A 27,152-nucleotide genomic window follows, 5' to 3' on the forward strand; every position below is an offset into this window, starting at 1 on the left:
TAGATTTGCATAATCAACAAATGCAAGATAACAAGACAATGCAATAGCCCTTAGTCTGAACTTCAAATGAATAGTAGATTTTTTTTCTGACAATTTTAAAAGTTATTTCTATTTCCACTCCCCCTGTACCATGTGACAGCCATCAGCCAATCACAAATGCATATACGTATATTCTGTGAATTCTTGCACATGCTCAGTAGGAGCCGGTGACTCGAAAAGTTTAAATATAAAAAGTGCACTTTTTTTTTTTAATAGAAGTAAATTGGAAAGTTGTTTAAAATTGCTGCTCTGAATAATGAAAGTTTAATTTTGACTTGTGTCCCTTTAAAACTCAAAATGTATACCCATAGGAAACTAAAGGGGATGTGAAACCTACATTTTGCTTTCATGATTCACACAGAGCACAGAATTTTAAGAAACTTTCCAATTTTGTTGTGTTAATAAATTAGCTTAATTTTCTTGGTATCTTCAGGAGTAGCAACACACTACTGAGAGCCAATGGCACAAGGCATATTTGTGCAGCCACCAATCGGGAGCTAGCACCCAGTAGAGTGCTGCTGCTCCAGGGCCTATGTAGATATGCTTTTCAACAAAGGGTGCCAAGAGCAGGAAGCAAAATAGAGAAAAGAAGTAAATTAGAAAGTTAGTTAAAATGGTGCTCTACTGAATAATGAAACAAAAATTGTGTTTCATGTCACTTTAATTACATTTTTTTGCTTTTCTTTTAATTAAAATCTGCAAAAAAATAAATAAAAATATGTCACTGCCCCCAAAGAGTCCGACTGTCTGGAGTACATTCTGTGGAATTCAGAACCCTGACCTTCTTTCATGCCACACAGTGATTTATTGATGTGTAGGAGTTCACTCATGTCTGTCCCCTAACTGGTGAAAGAGAATGATAAACATTTAAGGGGTGCGTACCTTCACTGCAAAATAAGAAAAAGTTTGCCAACAAGATAACATTTTCAAAAGCGTTTTAAACATTTATCCAGAGATTGTGAAATCCAGTGATTCATTTCTGATGCCTATATATTGTAAAATGACTATAAGACCCCATTTAAGTAAGAAAGGAGGTACTGCTGGCATTTTTAATAAGTAGGAGAAAAAAAAAACTACAACTTACCTTTTCCTTATAATGGAACTGTCCCCACAACCTTCCTGCTGCAGCTATACAACCGATAAAATTCAGACATCGTTTCCACAACTGAAAAGTAGAGAAAGAAAATGACTGAAGCATTAATTACTTACAACTCCATATATAAAAATGAAATCTAGGAAATAAAACATGGACGAGACAAACCAAATCCTTTTGACAGTGATATCATTACAGACTGATATATTAGCAACAGGGCAATAAAAAGATGCGCTAACATAACTATTGTGCCAGAGAAGCAATGCACTACTGGGGGCTTGCTGAACACACATGTTGAGCCAATGAAAAAGAATCATGTGTGTAGCTACCAAGCTAGCTCCCAGTAGTGCATTGCTGCCCCAAAGCATACCTAAATATACATTAATAATAACAAGGAAATAAATTAAAATTTGATAATGGAAGTTAATAGAAAAAAAGTCTATTCAAATTGTACAAGCTATCCAAACCATTTAATTTTAACAGTAAACACATTTTAAATACAACACCCAAAACTCCTGTCTTTACTAATGTATAGGTATTTGTCTTATGTACCCTGCAACGTGTAGCAGATGGCTTTGTGACCTGCTTGTATTTCCCCTCAGTATAAGGCTTTGCTTGAAACAGAAGCACGAATATGTCACACACATGATTGTGTCCACACAAAATTCTATGGTGGTCCCAAAGACAACGCCATTACTATTACGGCCTCCTCTGGTATATTGTGTACAGTTCTGGAGACCATATCTCCAAAAGGATATAAATAAACTAGAAATTGTCCAAAGGAGGACTACTAAAATGGCTCATATTCTAAACTATAAAACATACAAAGTCTTTGGTCTAAATATATATAGTTTAGAGAAGGGAAAGAGGTCACATGATAGAAACCTTCAAATATATAAAGGGACTTATACACACACATATATATATATATATATATATATATATATATATATATATATATATATATATATATATATATATATATATATATATATATATATATATATATATATATATATATACACATATATATATACACATATACATACATATATACACACACTAGTGTTAAAGCCCACGTACACTGGCCAAAATGTTTAAGTAAAGAAATATACCTATCCATCTATCCCTATATGGGCATTTTGGTTCTTATCTGCCATCAAATTCTATGTTTCTAATTATGTCCATAGCACCACTGAGCACCATTTTATATTGCACATTTAAAACCTTAAATTTTAACCACAATTAGTTGCAAATTAAACATTATGGTGATGTGTTGATATATTACTAAATACTGAGATCTTCTATCAAGTGTGAAAAAGTCCTTTTTTAAGGCAAAACTTGGTAAAGAGAAAAATATATAAAAATTAAATCATCAAAACTCTATATTACTTAACACTGGCACAATAACAGGATGTCATCTATTTGTATCCTTCCCTATTTACTGTAAGTAAACACAACTTTACTTTCACTCTTATATTACATTTTAGATGCAATTTTTCAATTAAATCTCTCTCTCTTTATTGCATATTTTTTAATTTAGTTTTGGCAACTCCTTTGTAGGACTGAAAATATATAATCCTAAAGAAATGTGTAAAAATCAGTCTAAAAAAACATGAGACAAAAAAAAAGCCAACAGGAAATCGCACTCCACTTCCAAATTTATAATCTTCCCTATATAGCTAAACTTTAGAAAATAGATCTAGGTATCTGTTTAGTCAAATATTTATCAAGTGGTTAAACAGGGACCTAGTACAACCACAAACCAAACGAAGAGGCCACCTTAGGGTGGAGGGGCGCACTCACTACATACTGGCATGCAACCCCCACCTCATTGCAGCGTTCACACACAATTACATTTCTATACATGTAACGGAATACGTTCCCTGCTTTTGCCTCCTCCTTCTCTATTCCCATCTGTGGTGCTGTCAGTCACTTGGGAAAGCATTAGAGCAGGACATCAAATTTAAAATGTAAGTGGGTGCAAGGGGCCCAACTTATAAAATGAGGTCTGATGTGCATTGGCCCAGCAGAAGTCTGCTGTATCATATACCTGACCAGCGGAAACACACTTGTGATCAGGTCTGATGGGGCAGATAGATACAGTAGCGGACCTACTCAGAGGGCCCTGGTGCAGAGGTTTTTTTCTTGGGGCCCCTTGATGATAGAAAGAACCTGCAATAAATAAGTCTTTCCTATATTAGGAAAGTACACTTTCTGTACATGTTTATATGTTGACTCATTGCTATGGGCCCCCAGCGCCACTGCACCAATGGTAGTTCCGACGCTGGATACCTGGCCAGGCAAGGGGGGAACATGCATGTTCTCAAGGGTCCGATTAAGGGTATACATGGTCCAGGGAATGCATGGGCCATACATCTTGTGGGTCTGATTTTGCACAGCCCAGATATAACATTGTGCATGGTGCTGCAAAACAAAAGTTAGGGTCTGATGCAACAAATACTTGGCATTTACCGGAGCTTTTTATATGGGATCACATTAGGCTTATGCCTGGAATAAGGGGATGCAGAGAATGTTCACCTGTTTTGGGGTCTAATATGAAAATATGCAGCACAAGATTTGGCACAGTGCTACTTATTTTAATTGCAGCCAAATGTGAAATACACAGCGTAAGCAGGTATAGAGAGCGAGGGAACTTGTATTTGCATAAGGCTTATGTGGCATAGACCTGGCATTTAGTTGTGGGTCTGAAGCAGCATTCACTGGCATTCGTGGATGCATGGGGTATCTGGCATAGCATTTGATTTAACATATGGTACAAAATAGATATCGGCTGCACATTAGTGGTAAATAAAAACAAAAAATGTATTCAAAAATCTTTCAAAATAAGTGTACAAGCATGAGGCAGAGAAAAAAAAAAAAAAATACTGACGCGTTTCGTGCCCCCTAACGGCACTTAATCATAGACTGCAGTCCCTCTTCATCAATTTACACAGTTTCCTGTGAATCCAGCATACAAGTTTAAACTACCACATGACCCTTTTGAGGACTGATGCATCATGCTTAGACTGTTTTAGCTTGCGCCTTCGGAGCCATCTCAGCATCTGACATTGTACTGTGAGCTTTACTATGTTCAACATGATCCACTGCATACTTTATAATTTGTTGGACATCAGACTCCTATATAATAATATCCTGAGTCATGATGATAGATATTACACCTTCCCTATCATTTCCTCATACAATTTGTATTTGCAATGATTTATGTTAAAGAAAGACTCAGAAAATTAATTGTCCTGATTCTTGTTAGCCAAACATAGATATACATCTAGACCTAAAAAGAGAGAGGATGTGCACAGGTATATAGTAAGTTATATAGAATAACTGGGGGGGGATCAAATTTTAAAAACTCTGGATTTGTCAGTTACACATTTATAATAATTGCAATGTCTTTATTGCATTTTTCCAAACATTGTTCACCTAATCTATAATTTGTATGCATCTCATAAAGAGACAGCAAACACTTGGAATTACAAGACATTTCTGTTGTTGTGCTGCTATAGAATAATATACTAGCCAATTCAAAATAGTTTTTAATAACACCGCCTGCCTCATTTGAAAGAGCCAATCTGGGCTCGAGCAGCTGACAAGGCTTTCCCTGTCATAATTTTAGTATAAAATGCATTGTTATGTTTCTCTAACAGATGAGAAATGCATATGTAGCAGGGTTAGTCTCGAGAAGTCTGCACTATGCTTTTTTATATCTGATCATTAGAAAAGCCACAAATTTCAGAGCTTAACTAAATGAAAATGGGCAAAATAATAAAAGTATATTGCAAATAAATGTTAACTTTCTGAATAAACTATGCCGAGGCAGGTCATTGACCACCAATACAAGTGTAGGTGGGGTGCCTCTCAGCAAATAAGCAAGTTGCACAGATGCTATTGAAATCTAATCAGCTTTTACATTTTTTTTCATGGAACAAAAAAATGTTTTCAGCATATATAATCACTGCTCCTTCACATGTGTGATAGAAAATATTTGCCTCCAATGCACATATAGTTTTAACAGAAGGGGTTAATGAGAAGAAAAAAAAAAAATGATGGCTTGTAAATGTGTAATGCCCAATGTGTGAATACTATTTCTATAATGCATATAAAATGAGCAGCTATTACACTTGCTGCATGTGCCAGTGTGGCCGGTCTTAAAGCTGAGAGTTTTATTTGAAAAAGGTAATACGTGCAAAGTTCTTACAAATGTCATCAGCCGTGCATGTACCGTTAACCTAGTAGGCACTGCACGTCTGTCTAAAAAGGATACTGACGTATACAGGTGCGCTTGGCTGAAATGGATGCCTCGCAAAGCATCAGTCTTTATGTCCATTTAAAAGTTTTTGAAGTATAAAATTTTACGTTCCAAAACCCTATGCTAGGGTGTTCTGAAAAGTTTTATTGTCCCGTTTTAAAAATATTGAGAATGTAATATAAAATGTTTAATTATGTGCATTAAAATAAAGTTGCTATACACATTCATAATTTGAGTTCTCTAAACTCAGAATTGGAAGGGCACACTGTAGAATTAAAAAGCCTATCAATTTTCTCAAACAAATCATAAGGCTATTCAAGGGGTGCATCCTTGGACTGCAAAAACAAATTACAAAATGTTGCTAAAAAACATTTTTTTGTTTGCAGTTCTGCAATACAATAGTAACATACTGATATATGTGTATATTTAAAAAAAAAAAAAAAAAAAAAAAAAAAAAAAAAAAAACTTTAATCCCTTTAAGAGATCTACCTATATCGCTAATCAAGTAATAGTTTTCCTTTTCTACATGTAGGAAAGCTCATGTATCGGTCTATTTACAGATAGAAATAGAATTCTTATCTGGGCAAGTGTAGAAGTGGTACAAAATACAAGGAGCAGATTTCAGTATGTGCAGTCATGTGGTTATTGTTTACCTAGGATACCTTTAACAACAATGACAATAGTGCAGCAATTGCACAGTGACACGCCTCAGCAAACAGAGAAAACAAATGCAGATTTATTTTATTACCGATAAAGGCAACATATCCACCACGCCATAGCTGGTCACAGATTTCTCAATGCACACAAGGTTTAAAAAAAATTAGAGTTAACACTTAATATGTACTTTAATTATAGCTCTTGGAATAAAACAAAAAACAAAACAAAAAACACAATTTATGTAAGAACTTACCTGATAAATTCATTTCTTTCATGGTGGCAGGAGTCCATGAGCTAGTGACGTATGGGATATACATTCCAACCATGAGGGAGCAAAGTTTCCCAAACCTCGAATGCCTATAAATACACCTTTGACCTCACTCATACCTCAGTTTAACGTGAAGTGTAAAAGGAGTAAATGCATAAAAAAAAAAAAAAAAAAAAAAAAAAAAAAAGGGGACGACGAAGAGGAAAAAGTGCTTTATATAAAAAAAAAAAAAAAAAAAAAAAATCATAACCCTAAAAAAATTGGGTGGGTCTCATGGACTCTTGCCACCATGAAAGAAATTAATTTATCAGGTAAGTGCTTACATAAATTATGTTTTCTTTCATATAGGTGGCAAGAGTCCATGAGCTAGTGACATATGGGATATTATACCCAAGATGTGGAAGTCCATGAGTCACTAGAGAGGGAGGGATCAAATAAAAAAAAAAGTAATTTCCACTGAGAAATTAAATCCAAAAAATAAATTACGTTTTCTTTAAAAAAAAATAAAAAGAAAACTAAAATCATAGGCACTAGAATCAAACTGAGAAAGCTGCCTGAAGAACTTTTCTACCAAAGGCTCCTTTCCAAAGAGCAAACACATAAAAATGGTAAAATTTAGTAAATGTATGCAAAGAAGACCAAGTTGCTACTTTGCAAATTTGATCAACTGAAGCTTCATTCTTGAAAGTCCAAGATGTGGTGACTGATCTAGTAGAATGAGCTGTAATTCGCTGAGGCAGAGACTGCCCCACCTCCAAATAAGCTTTGGCATTTTGGTTGAAGCTTTTGATTCAAAGAAATGGCAGAGGCTTTCTGACCTTTTCTGGAACCAAAACAAATAAATAGGAAGTCTTTCTGAAATCTTTAGTAGCCTCAACATAATAATGTAAAGCTCTTACCTCATCCAAAGAATATAAAGACCTTTCAAGAGTATTCTTAGGATTAGGACACAAGGAAGGAACAATAATTTCCCTATTGATGTTGTTAGAATTCAAAACTTTAGGTAAAAATTTTAAACGAAGTTCGCAAAACAGCTTTATCTGGATGAAAAAAAAAAAAAAAATCAGATGAGACTCACAAGTGAGCAGACAATTCAGAAACTCTTCTAGCAGAAGAGATAGCCAAAAGAAATAACACTTTCCAAGAAAGTAGTTCAATATCCAAAAGAATGAATAGGCTCAAAAGGAGGAGCCTGCAAAATCTTTAACACCAAATTGAGACTCCAAGGAGGAGAAATTGATTTAATAACATGTTTGATACAAATCAAAGCCTGAACAAAAACAGTGAATATCAGGAAGCTTAGCAATCATTCTATGAAAAAAGACAGAACAGATATGTGTCCTTTCAAAGTATTTGCAGACAAACCTTGATCCAAACCATCCTGAAGAAATTGTAGAATCCTAGGAATTCTAAAAGAATGCCAAGAATAATCATGGTGGAACACCATGAAATATAGGTTTTCAAAACCCTATGATACATCTTCCTTGAAACAGACTTACAAGCATGTATCAGTGTTAATTAATGAGTCAGAGAAACCTCTATGACTAAGAACTAAGCGTTCAATTCCCATGCCTTCAAATTTAGAGATTTGAGATCCTGATGGAAAACTGGGCACTGAGACAGAAGGCCTGGTCTTATAGGAAGTGACCAAGGCTGGTAACTGGACATTCGGACAAGGTCCACATACCAAAACTTGTGAGGCCATGCTGGCGCTATCAGAAACACATAAGATTGTTCCATTATGATCTTGGAGATCACCTTTGAAAGAAGAACCAGAGGCGGAAATATGTAAGCAGGTTGGCAAAACGAAAGAACCGTTAGAGCATCCATCATCATATCCGCCCGAGGATCCCGGGACCTGGAAAGGTATCTGGGAAGATTCTTGTTCAGACGAGAGGCCATCAGATCTATTTCTGAAAGACCCCACATCTGTACAAGTTGAGAAAAAAAACACATCTGGATAGAGAGACCACTCCCCCGGATGTAGAGAATGACTGCTGGGATAATCTACTTCCCAATTGTCAACAACTGGGATATGAATCAGAGATTTGACAAGAGTTGGATTCCGCCCAAGAAAGTATCAGAAACTTCTTTCATTGCTAAAGGACTGCGAGATTTCCCATAGGCGAAAACATGGTATCACTAGGTAATACTCCCTTCAGATCCCTCAGACATACAAACACTGTACAAGAGGAACTGGGCCCTCAATATGCTCAGAAGCGCCTTTCACAGAAGAAATCAAGCACATAATGCTTCATCACTTCCTAAGGAGGCAAAGTTTGTAAAACTGAGGTATGAGTGAGGCGGGAGGTGTATTTATAGTCATTTGAGGTCATTTGCCCCCTCCTGGTAGGAATGTACATCCCATACGTCACTAGCTCATGGGCTCTTCCCACCTATATGAAAGAATGAATAAGTTACATTGGACTGTATCCAGTTCTGATATTTAAAGGGACATTGTTCCTATTCAACGGCTTAGATTCAATACCAATAACTCATTGAAAAAAAAAAAAAAAAGCTTGAAAATTGAGGAATTCATAAAGATTTGTTCCTGCTCCTCGACAGAGCAGTGAGTAGCAACATCAGCTATATTGATATCAATGGAGCCACTTCTTTCTCGCAACCAACATGCTGCTGCAGTGCTCTCTCTATTCAATGGACGCACCAAACTACTGATTTTACTGATCGGCTAAAATTTAAGCCAATATTAAGCAAAAAATAGCAAATATTAAAATTTTTCAATAAAAACATAAAATTATGCTTACCTGATAATTTTATTTCCATCTGTGGGAGGAGAGTCCACTGCTTCATTCATTACTTGTGGGAATTAAGAACCTGGCCACCAGGAGGCGGCAAAGACACCCTAGTCAAAGGCTTAAAGTGAAGGTCCATTTTGATGAATTAGCGCCTGTTTTTAATAAACCTATTAAAAACAAGGGCACTTTAATTCATCAAAGTTGACATTTCAACGTTTTCTTCAAAGACGTACCTTTTAATCCTGGCAGCTGCTCCAGCACTTCCTCCGCCCGTCGCAAGCCATCATCGTGGGTCCAAAATGACAATTCCGGCTTCCTCCAATCACAGCGTTGCATCAGGCCAAGATTCACTGGGGGGGGGGGGGGGGTAGCTGTGATTAGAGAAAGCCAGATTAGTCATTTCTGACGTCTGCAGAGGCTTCCGACGGCCGGGGGGAATCGCTGGAGCAGCATTCAGGATTAAAAGGTAAGTTTTTGATGAAAACAGTGAAATGTCAATTTTGATGAATTAAAGTGCCCTTGTTTTTAATAGGATTATTAAAAATCAGGCACTAATTCCTCAAAATGGACCTTCACTTTAAATACCTCCCCTACTCCCCTCATCCCCAGTCATTCTGCCAAGGGAACAAGGAACAGTAAGAGAAACAGGGTATAAATGGTGCCAGAAGAATATTAAAATTTAGGTCCGCCCCCCAGAGAAATAGGCGGGAGCAGTGGACTCTCCTCCCACAGATGGAAATAAAATTATCAGGTAAGCATAATTTAGGTTTTCTATCTTAATGGGAAGATAGTCCACTGTTTCATTCATTACTTGTGGGAAACAAATACCCAAGCTCTAGAGGACACTAAATTGAAAAAAAAAAAAAAACACGGGAGGGTAAAAAAAAAAAAAAAGGAGGCGGACCCTATACAGAGGGCACCACAGCCTGCAGAACCTTTCCCCAAAAACGGCTTCAGCAGAAGCAAAAACTACAAATGTGTAAAATGTTGCAAAATAATGTAAAGGGGACCAAGTAGCCACCTTACAAATCTGCTCCATAGATGCCTCGTTCTTAAAGGCCCAAGAAGAGGCCACACAGCTCTAGTTGAATGAGCTGTAATCCTCAGGAGGCTTTTAAGTCCCGCTGTCTCAAAGAGAAAAGGAGGAGACTCCTCAGCCAAAAAGATAAGGAAGTCGAAGAGGACCTCTGACCCCCATGCTTCCCAGAAAGAGAACAAACAGAGAAAGAAGTTTGTCTAAATTCCTACATGGCCTGAAGATAGGACTTCAAGGCACAAGCCACATCCAGAATTACATTGAAAGGAACCACAATCTCTTGATTGATGTTGCTAATTGACACAACCTTAGGAAGAAAAACTTAACTTGGTTCGAAGAACAACCTTATCAGCATGGAAAGCCAGATAAGGAGGGACGCATTGCAAGGCAGTAATCACAGATACTCTACACGCAGAAGCAATAGCCTGTAGAAAAGGAACCTTCCAAGACAATAGTTTAATGTCTACTTCATGCATAGGCTCCAACGGTGCCCGTGCAAAACCTAAAGAACAAGATCCAAACTCCAAGGAGGAGCAATAGATCTCAACACAGGTCTGATACTAACAGAGCCTTAACACGTGACTGCACATCAGGAAGCTCAGCGAATCTCTTGTGCAGTAACACAGACAGGGACAAAATCTGCCCCCATGGGGACTTGAAGAAATGCCCTACTCCAGTTCATCCTGGAGAGCAGAATAAGTAGGTCCTCCACACCTTATGATAGATGCAACGAGCAACCAGCTACAAGCTTGAAAGAGTAAAAATAACACTCAGAAAACCCTCTCTTGGCTAGGACTAAGCATTCAATCTCCATGCAGTCAGCCTCAGAGATCTAGACATAGATGAACAAAGAAACCTTGGTCAGCAGATCCCTGCGACAAGGTAACTTCTACGGAGGAGATACCGACATCCCCATTAGTCCGCAAACTGTATCCTTCGCAGCCATGACGGAACAATCAGTATCACTGATGCCTGCTTGATTCGAGCCTCTACACTAGGAAGTAGTGGTAACGGCCGTAAGAGATAAACTAGTTTGAACCTCCAAGGCTCCGCTAATGCATCCGTTAGCTCCGCCTGAGGATCCCTGTACCTCAAACCATATCTTGGTAACTTGGTAATGAGACGTCATAAGATCTTCCTCTTGCAAATTTCTGCAAATACTCGGGATGGAGAGACCAATCCCCGGGATTAAAGTATTGTCTCCTGAGGAAATCCTCTTCCCAGCAGTCCACACCCGGAATGTGAATCGCCGACAGCAAACAAATGTGGATCTCCCCCCACTCCAGAATCCGAGATACTTCCCTCATAGCAAGAAAGCTACTCGTTCCCCCTGATGGTTGGTGTAAGCCACAGAGGTTATATTATCTGATTGGAAACTGATAAACCCAGTAGGAGGCCAAACTTTCAGAGCATTGTATATTGCCCGAAGATCCCAAATGTGATCATGAAGGAGCTTTTCCTTCAGAGTCTATAGGCCCTGAGCCTTTCTGGCACCCCAAACAGCTCCCCAACCGTAGTCACAACCACCCAGGATGGTCTTGAGACACACATCCCTTGTACAAGGGATCCGAACAAAAACACAGAGTGAATCTCTAGATCGGTTGTCCAGAGAAATCTGTTGAGACAGATCCGAATGATCGCCATTCCACTGTTTCAGCATGCGCAGTTGTCACAGTCTGAGGTGAAACCTAGCTAAGGAAATGCTGTCCATGCTGGACACGAGACCAATCACCTCCATACACCGAGCCACAGATGGCTTTAAGGAGGTCTGGAGGGCAAGAAATGTCGAGCAACGTCTCTGGTCTGCTAGAAATGGTTTCATGTCCATGGAGACTATTATAGTACCCGAGAATTCTACCCGGGTACTTGATAAAAGATAAATCTAGAGAGTTTTCTCTTCCATCTATGGGATCGAAGAAGACACAGGAAAGATTCCGAATGGTCCACTCGCCAAAAAACGTCTTCACTATACCAGCTAGACCAAACAGTAAATCAATAAACTGGAAGTGCTGGTTCAGGAACGCAAACCTTAGGAACTGGAAGTGGTCTTTGAGGATTGGTACGTGAAGGGAGCATCCTTCATATCTAGCGTGGTCATGAACTGCCCTTCTCGAACGAGTGGAAGAATGGACCTATTTTCTCCCTCTTGAACGAGGGGACATTTAAAAACTTGTTCAAGCACTACAGGTCTAAACCAGACAGAATGTTCCCTCCTTCTTTGGAACCACGAAGAGGTTTGAATAGTATCCCAAACATCTCACTGCGATAGGCACCGGGACAATAACTCCTAAGAGGACACATCCCGTATGCACCCCAGAAAGGCTTCCCTCCTTTCTGGTCAGCTGAGACTTGAAACCTATCTTGTAACCCTGAGCTATGACCCCCAGGACCCATGGATCCTGCACGTCCCTGAACCAAACAACTGAAAAGAGTGGCAGTCTGCCCCTACACAGTCCAGAAGAGGACCGGGGACCTCCCGCTCATGCTGACTTAAGACTCAGCAGACTTCTTGCTTTGCTTGGTTTTATTCCAGGACTGAGCTGGCTTCCAAGAGCTCTTGGTTTGATAAGGCTTAGCGGAGGACTGCTGACATGTGCTTTCTCAAAACGAAAAGAACGAAAATTGTCCGTTAGACTTGTTCATATTCTCTTGCAGTAGAAGGGCCTCTTGCCCCCTGTGACCGTGGAGATTGGTCCAGGCCTGGACCAAACAAAATAATTCCCTTAAAAGGGGAGGGAAAGAAGTCTAGACTTAGAAGTCATATCCACATACCATGACTTCAGCCAGATGGGCCTGAACAGGAAAAAACTGAAGTCTTCGCATTTAGGCGAATAATCTGCCTAATAGCATCAGAAAAAGAATTAACAACCCTCAAGGGCGTAAATCTTTCCTGAGTTACATTGAGGGAACCTCTCCACCCCAATCAATCATATAAAAGGAGTCATACCATAAAGGTTGTTTCTCCAGCAACTGCGGGAACAGCCGCCTACAGGTTGAAACAAATATCAAGAATGTTGAACTTTAACAGAGTTTCAATCCTTTATCCATGGGCTCTTAAAACGAAGAGCTATCATCAAATGGGATAGAAATACGTAGCAAGGGTGAAGATAGTGCCATCCCTTTTAGGGACGGAACCTCACAACTCCATTCAGAGTCCAGGACCGATTTGTTAAGAAGAGAGGAACAATCCAGTCCCATTCATTCTTAATAATGTTCACCATCTAACCTGGAGCAGGGGAGGTTAAGGTACCACCTTGTCCTCAAACTCTATCCAATTTGGGAATTAAAGGTTCCTCAGGCAATTTGGCCTCTGAAACCACTGAATTCGCTAAAAAAAAAAAAAAAAAAAAAAAAAAAAAAAAAAAAAAAACCAGAATTTATGCTTACCTGATAAATTACTTTCTCCAACGGTGTGTCCGGTCCACGGCGTCATCCATTACTTGTGGGGAATATTCTCTTCCCAACAGGAAATGGCAAAGAGCACAGCAAAAGCTGTCCATATAGCCCCTCCTTGGCTCCGCCCCCCGTCATTCGACCGACGGTTAGGAGAAAAAATAGGGTGCCGTGGTGACTGTAGTGTATAGAGAAAGAAATTTTTCAAACCTGATTAAAAAACCAGGGCGGGCCGTGGACCGGACACACCGTTGGAGAAAGTAATTCATCAGGTAAGCATAAATTCTGTTTTCTCCAACATTGGTGTGTCCGGTCCACGGCGTCATCCATTACTTGTGGGAACCAATACCAAAGCTTTAGGACACTGATGAAGGGAGGGAGCAAATCAGGTTACCTAAACGGAAGGCACCACGGCTTGCAAGACCTTTCTCCCAAAAACAGCCTCCGAAGAAGCAAAAGTATCAAATTTGTAAAATTTGGCAAAAGTGTGCAGAGAAGACCAAGTCGCTGCCTTACATATCTGATCAACAGAAGCCTCGTTCTTGAAGGCCCATGTGGAAGCCACAGCTCTAGTGGAGTGAGCAGTGATTCGTTCAGGAGGCTGCCGTCCGGCAGTCTCATAAGCCAATCGGATAATGCTTTTCAGCCAGAAAGACAGAGAGGTAGCCGTAGCTTTTTGTCCTCTCCTCTTACAAGAGTAAACGACAAACAAAGATGAGGTTTGTCTAAAATCCTTAGTTGCTTCTAAATAGAACTTTAAAGCACTTACTACATCTAAATTGTGTAACAAACGTTCCTTCTAAGAAACTGGATTCGGACACAGAGAAGGAACAACTATTTCCTGGTTAATATTCCTGTTGGAAACAACCTTCGGAAGAAAACCAGGCTTAGTACGCAAAACGACCTTATCTGAATGGAACACCAGATTGTCTGAATTATCTGCTTTGCAGTGTAATCCACCCTCTCTTCTTGCAGAAGAAATAGCAACCAAAAACAGAACTTTCCAAGATAGTAACTTGATATCTATGGAATGTAAGGGTTCAAACGGAACCCCTTGAAGAACTGAAAGAACTAAATTTAGACTACAAGGAGGAGTCAACGGTCTGTAAATAGGCTTGATCCCGACCAAAGCCTGAACAAAAGCTTGAACATCTGGCACAGCTGCCAGTCGTTTGTGTAACAAGACAGATAAAGCAGAAATCTGTCCTTTTAGAGAACTCGCCGACAATCCCTTATCCAAACCTTCTTGAAGAAAGGAGAGGATCTTAGGACTTTTAATCTTACTCCAGGAGAATCCCTTGGATTCACACCAACATATATATCTTTTCCATATTTTATGGTAAATCTTTCTAGTCACAGGTTTTCTGGCTTGGACCAGAGTATCTATCACAGAATCTGAAAACCCACGCTTGGATAAGATCAAACGTTCAATTTCCAAGCAGTCAGCTGTAGAGAAACTAGATTTGGATGTTTGAATGGACCTTGTATTAGAAGATCCTGTCTCAAAGGTAGCTTCCATGGTGGAGCCGATGACATTCACCAGGTCTGCATACCAAGTCCTGCGCGGCCACGCAGGAGCTATCAGAATCACCAAGGCCTTCTCCTGTTTGATCCTGGCTACAAGCCTGGGGAGGAGAGGGAACGGTGGAAACGCATAAGCTAGGTTGAAAGACCAAGGCGCCACTAATGCATCCACTAGAGTCGCCTTGGGATCCCTGGATCTCGACCCGTAGCAAGGAACCTTGAAGTTCTGACGGGACGCCATCAGATCCATGTCTGGAATGCCCCATAATTGAGTCAACTGGGCAAACACCTCCGGGTGGAGTTCCCACTCCCCCGGATGTAAAGTCTGACGACTCAGGTAATCCGCCTCCCAGTTGTCTACTCCTGGGATGTGGATTGCAGATAGGTGGCAGGAGTGATCCTCCGCCCATTTGATGATTTTGGATACCTCTCTCATCGCCAAGGAACTCTATGTTCCCCCCTGATGATTGATGTAAGCTACAGTCATGTTGTCCGACTGGAATCTTATGAATCCGGCCTTCGCTAGTTGAGGCCAAGCCTGGAGAGCATTTAATATCGCTCTAAATTCCAGGATGTTTACCGGAAGAAGAGACTCTTCCCGAGACCATAGACCCTGAGCTTTCAGGGAGTCCCAGACCGCGCCCCAGCCTAATAGACTGGCGTCGGTCGTGACAATGACCCACTTTGGTCTGCGGAAACTCATTCCCTGAGACAGGTGATCCTGGGACAACCACCAACGGAGTGAGTCTCTGGTTATCTGGTCTACTTGAATCTTTGGAGACAAGTCTGTATAATCCCCATTCCACTGCTTGAGCATGCACAGTTGTAATGGTCTTAGATTAATTCGAGCAAAAGGAACTATGTCCATTGCTGCAACCATCAATCCTACTACTTCCATGCACTGAGCTATGGAAGGCTGCAGAATAGAGTGAAGAACTTGACAAGCGTTTAGAAGCTTTGACTTTCTGACTTCTTTCAGGAAGATCTTCATTTCTAAAGAATCTATTATTGTTCCCAAAAAGGGAACTCTTGTCGAGGTATACAGGGAACTCTTTTCTACGTTCACCTTCCACCCGTGAGATCTGAGAAAGGCTAGAACGATGTCTGTATGAGCCTTTGCCTTGGAAAGAGACGACGCTTGAATTAGAATGTCGTCCAGGTAAGGTGCTACTGCAATGCCCCTTGGTCTTAGAACCGCTAGAAGGGACCCGAGCACTTTTGTGAAAATTCTGGGAGCAGTGGCTAGTCCGAATGGAAGAGCCACAAACTGATAATGTTTGTCCAGAAAGGCGAACCTTAGGAACTGATGATGATCTTTGTGGATAGGAATATGTAGATACGCATCCTTTAAATCCATGGTAGTCATATATTGACCCTCCTGGATTGCAGGTAAAATTGTTCAAATGGTTTCCATTTTGAACGATGGAACTCTGAGAAATTTGTTTAGAATTTTTAAATCCAGAATTGGTCTGAAAGTTCCCTCTTTTTTGGGAACTACAAACAGATTTGAGTAAAACCCCTGACCTTGTTCCACAGTTGGAACTGGGTGTATCGCTCCCATCTTTAACAGGTCTTCTACACAATGTAAGAATGCCTGTCTCTTTATTTGGTTTGAAGATAAGTGAGACATGTGGAACCTGCCCCTTGGGGGTAGTTCCTTGAATTCTAGAAGATAACCCTGAGAGACTATTTCTAGTGCCAGGGATCCTGAACATCTTGCCCAAGCCTGAGCAAAGAGAGAGAGTCTGCCCCCTACTAGATCCGGTCCCGGATCGGGGGCTACCCCTTCATGCTGTTTTGGTAGCAGCAGCAGGCTTCTTGGCCTGTTTACCCTTGTTCCAGCCTTGCATTGGTTTCCAAGCTGGTTTAGTCTGGGAAGCGTTACCCTCTTGTCTAGAGGCTGCAGAGTTAGAAGCCGGTCCGTTCCTGAAGTTGCGAAAGGAACGAAAATTGGACTTATTCTTAGCCTTGAAAGGCCTATCTTGTGGGAGGGCATGGCCCTTTCCCCCAGTGATATCCGAAATAATTTCCTTCAATTCTGGCCCAAAAAGGGTCTTACCTTTGAAAGGAATATTAAGCAATTTTGTCTTGGAAGATACATCCGCCGATCAAGACTTCAGCCAGAGCGCTCTATGCGCCACAATTGCAAACCCTGGAATTTTCGCCGCTAATTTCGCTAACTGCAAAGCGGCGTCTAAAATAAAGTAATTAGCTAACTTAAGTGCGTGAATTCTGTCCATGACCTCCTCAAATGGAGTCTCCCTACTGAGCGTCTTTTCCAGTTCCTCGAACCAGAACCACGCCGCTGTAGTGACAGGAATAATGCACGAAATAGGTTGAAGGAGGTATCCTTGCTGTACAAAAATTTTTAAGCAAGCCCTCCAATTTTTTATCCATAGGATCTTTGAAAGCACAATTGTCCTCAATGGGAATGGTTGTGAGTTTGGCTAGTGTAGAAACCGCCCCCTCAACCTTAGGGACTGTTTGCCATGTGTCCTTCCTGGGGTCGACCATGGGGAACAATTTCTTAAATATAGGAGGACGGACAAAAAAGGTATGCCTGGCTTCTCCCACTCCTTATTCACAATGTCCGCCACCCTTTTAGGTATCGAAAAGGCATCAGGGTGCACCGGGACCTCTAGGAACTTGTCCATCTTGCACAACTTTTCTGGGATGACCAGATTGTCACCATCATCCAGAGTAGATAGCACCTCCTTAAAGGGACACTGTACCCAAAAAATTTCTTTCGTGATTCAGATTGAGCATGCAATTTTAAGCAACTTTCTAATTTACTCCTATTATCAAATTTTCTTCGTTCTCTTGCTATCATTATTTGAAAAATAAGGCATCTAAGCTTTTTTTTGGTTTCAGTACTCTGGACAGCAATTTTTTATTGGTGGATGAATTTATCCACCAATCAGCAAGGACAACCCAGGTTGTTCACCAAAAATGGGCCGGCATCTAAACTTACATTCTTGCATTTCAAATAAAGATACCAAGAGAATGAAGAAAATTTGATAATAGGAGTAAATTAGAAAGTTGCTTAAAATTTCATGCTCAATCTGAATCACGAAAGAAAATTTTTGGGTACAGTGTCCCTTTAAGTAATGCGCGGAGATTCTCCAATTTAAATTTAAATGTCACAACATCAGGTTCTGCCTGCTGAGAAATTCTTCCTGTATCAGAAATTTCTCCATCTGACAAACCCTCCCTCACTGCCACTTCAGACTGATGTGAGGGTATGACAGATAAATTATCATCAGCGCCCTCCTGCTCTACAGTGTTTAAAACTGAGCAATCGTGCTTTCTCTGAAATGCTGGCATTTTGGATAAAATATTAGCTATGGAGTTATCCATTACTGCCGTCAATTGTTGCATAGTAACAAGCATTGGCGCGTTAGAAGTACTAGGGGTCGCCTGCGCGGGCATAACTGGTATAGACACAGAAGGAGAGGATGCAGAACTATCCCTACATCTGAGGAATCATCCTGGGCAACCTTACTAAATGTGACAGTATTGTCCTTACTTTGTTTGGACGCCATGGCACAATTATCACATACATTTGAAGGAGTAACCACCTTGGCCTCCATACATACAGAACATGACTTATCTGAAGGTACAAACATGTTAAACAGGCTTAAACTGGTTAATAAAGCACAAAAACCGTTTTTAAACAAAACCGTTAGTGTCTCTTTAAATGTTAAACAGGGCACACTTTATTACTGAATACGTGAAAAACTATGAAGGAATTATCCAAACTTTACCAAATTCTCACCAGTGTCTTAATGCATTCAAAGTATTGCACCCCAATTTTGAAGCTGTTAACCCTTAAAATGCGGAAACCGGAGCGTTTGCAATTTAACCCCAATACAGTCCCAGCCACAGCCTTTGCTGCGACTTCACTTATCCCAGGGGGGTATACGATACCAATTCCAGCCTTCTAGGAACGTTTTCTGTGGATACCAGACCCTCTCACATACAGCTGCATGCACTGCACTCAAAAGAAACTGCGCAATAATGGCGCGAAAATGAGGCTCTGCCTACTACAGAGAAAGGCCCTTCCTGACTGGGAAGGTGTCTTAACTAGTGCCTGGCGAAAAAAACGTTCCCCAAATATTAAAAAGTTTGAAATCCACTTCAAAACCTTAATAATAACTCAAATAAAGAATCGATTTAGCCCTTAAGAGTGTCCACCAGTTATTAGCTCATAATAAGCCCTTTATTCTATCCGAGTCTAAGAAAATGGCTTACCGATCCCCATGAGGGAAAATGACAGCCTTCCAGCATTACACAGTCTTGTTAGAAAAATGGCTAGTCATACCTTGAGCAGAAAAGTCTGCAAACTGTTCCCCCCAACTGAAGCTCTCTAGGCTCAACAGTCCTGCGTGGGAAAAGCAATTGATTTTAGTTACTGCTGCTAAAATCATACTCCTCTTTTAAACAGAACTCTTCATCTCTTTCTGTTTTAGAGTAAATAGTACATACCAGTACCATTTCAAAATAACAAACTTTTGATAGAAGAATAAAAAACTACAACTAAACACCACATACTCTTCACCATCTCCGTGGAGATGCTACTTGTTCAGAGCGGCAAAGAAAATGACTGGGGGGCGGAGCCAAGGAGGGGCTATATGGACAGCTTTTGCTGTGCTCTTTGCCATTTCCTGTTGGGGAAGAGAATATTCCCCACAAGTAATGGATGACGCCGTGGACCGGACACACCAATGTTGGAGAAAAACAGAATTTATGTTTACCTGATAAATTTCTTTCTCCAACGGTGTGTCCGGTCCACGGCGTCATCCTTACTTGTGGGATATTCTCCTCCCCAACAGGAAATGGCAAAGAGCCCAGCAAAGCTGGTCACATGATCCCTCCTAGGCTCCGCCTACCCCAGTCATTCGACCGACGTTAAGGAGGAATATTTGCATAGGAGAAACCATATGGTACCGTGGTGACTGTAGTTAAAGAAAATAAATTATCAGACCTGATTAAAAAACCAGGGCGGGCCGTGGACCGGACACACCGTTGGAGAAAGAAATTTATCAGGTAAACATAAATTCTGTTTTCTCCAACATAGGTGTGTCCGGTCCACGGCGTCATCCTTACTTGTGGGAACCAATACCAAAGCTTTAGGACACGGATGAAGGGAGGGAGCAAATCAGGTCACCTAAATGGAAGGCACCACGGCTTGCAAAACCTTTCTCCCAAAAATAGCCTCAGAAGAAGCAAAAGTATCAAACTTGTAAAATTTGGTAAAAGTGTGCAGTGAAGACCAAGTCGCTGCCCTACATATCTGATCAACAGAAGCCTCGTTCTTGAAGGCCCATGTGGAAGCCACAGCCCTAGTGGAATGAGCTGTGATTCTTTCGGGAGGCTGCCGTCCGGCAGTCTCGTAAGCCAATCTGATGATGCTTTTAATCCAAAAAGAGAGAGAGGTAGAAGTTGCTTTTTGACCTCTCCTTTTACCTGAATAAACAACAAACAAGGAAGATGTTTGTCTAAAATCCTTTGTAGCATCTAAATAGAATTTTAGAGCGCGAACAACATCCAAATTGTGCAACAAACGTTCCTTCTTTGAAACTGGTTTTGGACACAGAGAAGGTACGATAATCTCCTGGTTGATGTTTTTGATAGAAACAACTTTTGGAAGAAAACCAGGTTTAGTACGTAAAACCACCTTATCTGCATGGAACACCAGATAAGGAGGAGAACACTGCAGAGCAGATAATTCTGAGACTCTTCTAGCAGAAGAAATCGCAACTAAAAACAAAACTTTCCAAGATAATAACTTAATATCAACGGAATGTAAGGGTTCAAACGGAACCCCCTGAAGAACTGAAAGAACTAAATTGAGACTCCAAGGAGGAGTCAAAGGTTTGTAAACAGGCTTGATTCTAACCAGAGCCTGAACAAAGGCTTGAACATCTGGCACAGCTGCCAGCTTTTTGTGAAGTAATACCGACAAGGCAGAAATCTGTCCCTTCAGGGAACTTGCAGATAATCCTTTTTCCAATCCTTCTTGAAGGAAGGATAGAATCCTAGGAATCTTAACCTTGTCCCAAGGGAATCCTTTAGATTCACACCAACAGATATATTTTTTCCAAATTTTGTGGTAAATCTTTCTAGTCACAGGCTTTCTGGCCTGAACAAGAGTATCGATCACAGAATCTGAGAATCCTCGCTTCGATAAAATCAAGCGTTCAATCTCCAAGCAGTCAGCTGGAGTGAAACCAGATTCGGATGTTCGAACGGACCCTGAACAAGAAGGTCTCGTCTCAAAGGTAGCTTCCAAGGTGGAGCCGATGACATATTCACCAGATCTGCATACCAAGTCCTGCGTGGCCACGCAGGAGCTATCAAGATCACCGACGCCCTCTCCTGCTTGATCCTGGCTATCAGCCTGGGGATGAGAGGAAATGGCGGGAACACATAAGCTAGTTTGAAGGTCCAAGGTGCTACTAGTGCATCCACTAGAGCCGCCTTGGGATCCCTGGATCTGGCCCCGTAGCAAGGAACTTTGAAGTTCTGACGAGAGGCCATCAGATCCACGTCTGGAATGCCCCACAGGTGAGTGACTTGGGCAAAGATTTCCGGATGGAGTTCCCACTCCCCCGGATGCAATGTCTGACGACTCAGAAAATCCGCTTCCCAATTTTCCACTCCTGGGATGTGGATAGCAGACAGGTGGCAGGAGTGAGACTCCGCCCAAAGAATAATTTTGGTTACTTCTTCCATCGCTAGGGAACTCCTTGTTCCCCCCTGATGGTTGATGTACGCAACAGTTGTCATGTTGTCTGATTGAAACCGTATGAACCTGGTCCTCGCAAGCTGGGGCCAGGCCTGGAGAGCATTGAATATCGCTCTCAGTTCCAGAATATTTATCGGTAGAAGAGATTCTTCCCGAGACCAAAGACCCTGAGCTTTCAGGGATCCCCAGACCGCGCCCCAGCCTATCAGACTGGCGTCGGTCGTGACAATGACCCACTCTGGTCTGTGGAACATCATCCCTTGAGACAGATTGTCCAGGGACAGCCACCAACGGAGTGAGTCTCTGGTCCTCTGATTTACTTGTATCTTCGGAGACAAGTCTGTATAGTCCCCATTCCACTGACTGAGCATGCACAGTTGTAATGGTCTTAGATGAATGCGCGCAAAAGGAACTATGTCCATCGCCGCCACCATCAACCCGATCACTTCCATGCACTGAGCTATGGAAGGAAGAGGAACGGAATGAAGTATCCGACAAGAGTCCAGAAGCTTTGTTTTTCTGGCCTCTGTTAGAAAGATCCTCATTTCTAAGGAGTCTATAATTGTTCCCAAGAAGGGAACCCTTGTTGACGGGGATAGAGAACTCTTTTCCACGTTCACTTTCCAGCCGTGAGATCTGAGAAAGGCCAGGACAATGTCCGTGTGAGCCTTTGCTTGAGGAAGGGACGACGCTTGAATCAGAATGTCGTCCAGGTAAGGTACTACTGCAATGCCCCTTGGTCTTAGCACCGCTAGAAGGGACCCTAGTACCTTTGTGAAAATCCTTGGAGCAGTGGCTAATCCGAAGGAAGCGCCACGAACTGGTAATGTTTGTCCAGGAATGCAAACCTTAGGAACCGATGATGTTCCTTGTGGATAGGAATATGTAGATACGCATCCTTTAAATCCACCGTGGTCATGAATTGACCTTCCTGGATGGAAGGAAGGATAGTTCGAATGGTTTCCATCTTGAACGATGGGACCTTGAGAAATTTGTTTAAGATCTTGAGATCTAGGATTGGTCTGAACGTTCCCTCTTTTTTGGGAACTATGAACAGATTGGAGTAGAACCCCATCCCTTGTTCTCTTAATGGAACAGGATGAATCACTCCCATTTTTAACAGGTCTTCTACACAATGTAAGAACGCCTGTCTTTTTATGTGGTCTGAAGACAACTGCGACCTGTGGAACCTCCCCCTTGGGGGAAGTCCCTTGAATTCCAGAAGATAACCCTGGGAGACTATTTCTAGCGCCCAAGGATCCAGAACATCTCTTGCCCAAGCCTGAGCGAAGAGAGAGAGTCTGCCCCCCACCAGATCCGGTCCCGGATCGGGGGCCAATATTTCATGCTGTCTTGGTAGCAGTGGCAGGTTTCTTGGCCTGCTTTCCCTTGTTCCAGCCTTGCATTGGTCTCCAAGCTGGCTTGGCCTGAGAAGTATTACCCTCTTGCTTAGAGGACGTAGCACCTTGGGCTGGTCCGTTTTTACGAAAGGGACGAAAATTAGGTCTATTTTTTGCCTTGAAAGGCCGATCCTGAGGAAGGGCGTGGCCCTTACCCCCAGTGATATCAGAGATAATCTCTTTCAAGTCAGGACCAAACAGCGTTTTCCCCTTGAAAGGAATGTTTAGTAGCTTGTTCTTGGAAGACGCATCAGCCGACCAAGATTTCAACCAAAGCGTTCTGCGCGCCACAATAGCAAACCCAGAGTTCTTAGCCGCTAACTTAGCCAATTGCAAAGAGGCGTCTAGAGTGAAAGAATTAGCCAATTTGAGAGCATTGATTCTGTCCATAATCTCCTCATAAGGAGGAGAGTCACTATCGAGCACCTTAAGCAGTTCATCAAACCAGAAATATGCGGCAGTAGTGACAGGGACAATGCATGAAATGGGTTGTAGAAGGTAACCCTGCTGAACAAACATCTTTTTAAGCAAACCTTCTAATTTTTTATCCATAGGATCTTTGAAAGCACAACTATCCTCTATGGGAATAGTGGTGCGTTTGTTTAAAGTAGAAACCGCTCCCTCGACCTTGGGGACTGACTGCCATAAGTCCTTTCTGGGGTCGACCATAGGAAACAATTTTTTAAATATGGGGGGAGGGACGAAAGGAATACCGGGCCTTTCCCATTCTTTATTAACAATGTCCGCCACCCGCTTGGGTATAGGAAAAGCTTCTGGGAGCCCCGGCACCTCTAGGAACTTGTCCATTTTACATAGTTTCTCTGGGATGACTAAATTTTCACAATCATCCAGAGTGGATAATACCTCCTTAAGCAAAATGCGGAGATGTTCCAATTTAAATTTAAATGTAATCACATCAGATTCAGCCTGCTGAGAAATGTTCCCTAAATCAGTAATTTCTCCCTCAGACAAAACCTCCCTGGCCCCCTCAGATTGGGTTAGGGGCCCTTCAGAGATATTAATATCAGCGTCGTCATGCTCTTCAGTAACTAAAACAGAGCAGCCACGCTTACGCTGACAAGGGTTCATTTTGGCTAAAATGTTTTTGACAGAATTATCCATTACAGCCGTTAATTGTTGCATAGTAAGGAGTATTGGCGCGCTAGATGTACTAGGGGCCTCCTGAGTGGGCAAGACTCGTGTAGACGAAGGAGGGAATGATGCAGTACCATGCTTACTCCCCTCACTTGAGGAATCATCTTGGGCATCATTGTCATTATCACATAAATCACATTTATTTAAATGAATAGGAATTCTGGCTTCCCCACATTCAGAACACAGTCTATCTGGTAGTTCAGACATGTTAAACAGGCATAAACTTGATCAGAAAGTACAAAAAACGTTTTAAAATAAAACCGTTACTGTCACTTTAAATTTTAAACTGAACACACTTTATTACTGCAATTGCGAAAAAACATGAAGGAATTGTTCAAAATTCACCAAATTTTCACCACAGCGTCTTAAAGCCTTGAAAATATTGCACACCAATTTTGGAAGCTTTAACCCTTAAAATAACGGAACCGGAGCCGTTTTAAGCTTTAAACCCCTTTACAGTCCCTGGTATCTGCTTTGCTGAGACCCAACCAAACCCAAAGGGGAATACGATACCAAATGACGCCTTCAGAAGTCTTTTATAAGTATCAGAGCTCCTCTCACATGCGACTGCATGCCATGCCTCTCAAAAACAAGTGCGCAACACCGGCGCGAAAATGAGACTCTGCCTATGCCGATATTATTAAATCAAAATACCCAGAATAAATGATTCCTCAAGGCTAAATAAGTGTTAATATCAATCGATTTAGCCCAAAAAAAGTCTACAGTTTAAATAAGCCCTTGTGAAGCCCTTATTTACAATCGAAATAAACATGGCTTACCGGATCCCATAGGGAAAATGACAGCTTCCAGCATTACATCGTCTTGTTAGAATGTGTCATACCTCAAGCAGCAAGGGACTGCAAACTGTTCCCCCAACTGAAGTTAATTGCTCTCAACAGTCCTGTGTGGAACAGCCATGGATTTTAGTTACGGTTGCTAAAATCATTTTCCTCATACAAACAGAATTCTTCATCTCTTTTCTGTTTCTGAGTAAATAGTACGTACCAGCACTATTTGAAAATAACAAACTCTTGATTGAATAATGAAAAACTACAGTTAAACACTAAAAAACTCTAAGCCATCTCCGTGGAGATGTTGCCTGTACAACGGCAAAGAGAATGACTGGGGTAGGCGGAGCCTAGGAGGGATCATGTGACCAGCTTTGCTGGGCTCTTTGCCATTTCCTGTTGGGGAGGAGAATATCCCACAAGTAAGGATGACGCCGTGGACCGGACACACCTATGTTGGAGAAACACACACTTCCTTTAAAAGAAAGCGCAAATTCCTAAAACTAAAGTCTGGTTTCACAGCAGCCGGAGGTTTAGAGGCAGCAGACTCTGACCCAGAATGTTGATACTCTGAAGTCTCAGAAAGAACCTAATCCTCTGATAACCCTATCAGTTAAATCCAATAAGAATATTTAGGAGCCAGACAGTTGGATTTGTATATAGATATATGGAGAATAACAAAATGTTAGGAGCCAGGGGTAAAATTCTAGGAACTAGGAAAACAGAGTCAAGAACAAGCCAGGGATCAGGAACCAGAAGGGACATCAGACAAGCCAGGTAATCCACAGGAACTGGAACACAGGCACTAACAAACAAGTTTGAGACAACGCAACAGCAAAAGCATACTGAACAGAGGCCCTTTAAATATTAAGTGTGACATCATAATCCTGGGACTGCAACCTGTCTCACACTGATGATGTTCGCCATTTTGGCCATAAGAGGGCACCCAGATGAGAGAGCAGCGTTACATACTCTGCATCAGATTCAGTCAGAGAGGTAAGTAAAATGGCAGCCAGCCGCAAAAAGCAAACAAAGCAGGGTGAAACCCCTGACAGGTAAAACATCTCAACAACATCTCAAGAAAACCCCAGGACATCCACAACCCTCGGAAGTTTAGAGTGATAATCTCCATTAGCCCAGCTATTTAGTCTGCGTCTGTGGTAGAGAAGAAGAAAAGAAGAAAAAAAAAAAAAAAAAAAAAAAAAAAAAAAAATCTACCCGTTCCAAATTCTCCTGGAATAGTTCACTTTCTCTGAGGATTTGTAATAAACTGTAAATGTAACGGCAAAGGGTTACTCTATTTAGCTTCACTTATATAAGGTGACCAAACTAAAGGACCACTAAATACAGTAGAAATTAATAATTGGCAAATACAAAATAAAAAGACAAATACAATAGCACTTGTTTTGAATTTAGCAGTAGAATATTTTCTGGCAAATTTAAAAGTTAATCCAATATTACTGTCCCCATTTTATGTGACAGCCATCGGCCAATCAGAAAAAGGCGCCTATGTACACACTGTGCACTTTGCACATGCTTGGTAGAAGCTGGATTCTCAGAAAGGGTAAATATTATGATAATGAAAATATATTGGAAAGTTGTTTGTTTTGTTTTTTAAATTGCATCCTTTAGCTGAATCATAAAACTTTAATTTTGGCTTTAGTGGCCCTTTAATGAGGCATTTTGAGATTACTCTAAGGGTATAACAGTGGGCAATGTTAGTCAATGACTTTCAGCAAACAAAACATATGCAGCACTGCGTTGTTCCTGGTCATAACATTATTTACTGAAATCCATAGAACAGAACTCATGAGGAGCATCTTGAATGTGACTAAGTAGAATTATAGATAATTCTGGGAACTGTTTCATGCATTAAGGCCAGACGGAACTTGTTGCTATGGTAGAACCTTGCACATTTGCTTTTTAATAAATGTTACACGACTAGAATACCTGAAGAATTATATTCCATGGAAGATGCAATTATTGTTCTTATTTTAAAGCAATATGATTAAGATAAAGCATACAAAA

General features: G+C 41.1%; 1 protein-coding gene across 5 annotated transcripts in view; it reads right to left on the bottom strand.

The window, feature by feature from the left end:
- NCOA2 (nuclear receptor coactivator 2) overlaps positions 1–27,152 on the bottom strand; it is an 884,149-nt gene that overhangs the window by 513,831 nt on the left and 343,166 nt on the right. For all 5 annotated transcript variants that reach the window (XM_053715109.1, XM_053715110.1, XM_053715111.1 and 2 more), the window contains one exon: positions 1,124–1,204. The gene's annotated coding sequence lies outside the window, so the exon portion shown is untranslated. The remainder of the gene's footprint in view (positions 1–1,123; positions 1,205–27,152) is intronic.

Source organism: Bombina bombina, chromosome 5 (assembly GCF_027579735.1).
Source record: "Bombina bombina isolate aBomBom1 chromosome 5, aBomBom1.pri, whole genome shotgun sequence".
NCBI classification, from domain to species: domain Eukaryota; kingdom Metazoa; phylum Chordata; class Amphibia; order Anura; family Bombinatoridae; genus Bombina; species Bombina bombina.